The 1,343-nt window shown below is 36.6% G+C and overlaps 1 long non-coding RNA gene across 1 annotated transcript; it reads left to right on the plus strand.

Moving 5' to 3' along the window:
• The first annotated feature begins 14 nt into the window (after positions 1 to 14).
• On the plus strand, positions 15 to 1,320 carry LOC21383753. The gene is made up of 3 exons (XR_002903757.1): positions 15 to 475; positions 568 to 621; positions 1,009 to 1,320. It is a non-coding gene; the product is annotated as an uncharacterized LOC21383753 (long non-coding RNA).
• The last annotated feature ends 23 nt before the right edge of the window (positions 1,321 to 1,343 follow it).

A 1,343-nucleotide genomic window follows, 5' to 3' on the forward strand; every position in this document is an offset into this window, starting at 1 on the left:
ATGTGGCAGACACAACTTGCCCACTCTGCGGTATGATTTTGGAAAGTGCCACCCATCTATTTCTTTATTGTCAGAGTGTTCGACCACTTTGGTTCATGTCGCGATGGTGTCTCCACACAAATTCCCTCACATGTGATTCCATGGCTTCTTTTCTTGAAATGGTGTTATTTGGTGATCCAAACTCAAACATGCATTTTGATGGGGAATTTTTACTTTATGCTTCTATACTCGTGGATGCTATTTGGCTTGCAAGGAATAAGCTCATTCGTGACGCGAAGGGGTTTAACATTGCGGATATCCATTCCTCTGTCCAAGCTAAATTCAAGCATGTTATTCAGCTCAACCATCATGGCTCTTGTAACTCTGTTTCTAGAGCTATTGTGAAGGACTCCTATATGATTGAACCATATCCTAAGAGAGCTAAACTTTCCGATTCCCTTTGACTAGTTACTGCCATTTCTCAACCTGAATGGAGGTAATAATATATTGAATTCTCTATTTTTCCTAAAATATTCCACTTATTGTAGAATTTCATGATTTTTTTTTTCTTAATTATACCATACTAAGACAGAAGGGAAGGCTATAGGATGAAACTAAAGCTGCTTTTTCGAGCCCTGAAAGGTATTGGTTGGTTGTGTCAATTTTTTTCTTTTCAATAAATTTGGGTTGATTAATTTTCAACTCTATAGTTTTTGTATTGGTCAATAATCCAAGTCTAGAATTGAACGAGCACAAACGATCAAATAACAACTAAGCTTATATGCAACTGCAATATAATATATTAACCTATGCGTAACACCTAATATTCTAGAGAGAGAAAAACAAAGCCCCAAAATTTCTAATTTGCCACCTATCAATCACATTCCTTTTGGTAGTGCCAAGGAAATACTTCTTTTCCTTATTAGCAGTAATTGCTAATTTGCAATGTTTGTAAATGCATTATCAGTGCTCGTTCTTGGTCTCAAGCAGTTTTTTCTATGTGTTTATTCATTTCAAAATTCTTTGCAGTATCTCATAGAATAGGCAAAACATGATTTTCCAGAGATAGCAAGAGATAGTCCTTATCCTCAATTATAGCCTGCACAGAACAAAACACCAACGTCTAGAAGATGTTTTGTACTCCTGGAGTTATTAGTTGTGGACGACATCCGGCAAACTGCTGCCTTAGGATCCCTTGAGTTAATCGCAGAAGATGTTAAGCAATTCGACGTTGTTTTTCGGAGATTGGGGGACAGAGGATCTACACATTTGAGAAGGAATAAATAATGGCAAGTTCCTAGTCTAATACCGTTTTCTTGTGGATGCCAACTTCCTAATAACTGTAGTACTTTTTTCTTTTTTTT

This window comes from Morus notabilis, unplaced genomic scaffold (genome assembly GCF_000414095.1).
Source record: "Morus notabilis unplaced genomic scaffold, ASM41409v2 C11404010, whole genome shotgun sequence".
NCBI lineage: Eukaryota > Viridiplantae > Streptophyta > Magnoliopsida > Rosales > Moraceae > Morus > Morus notabilis.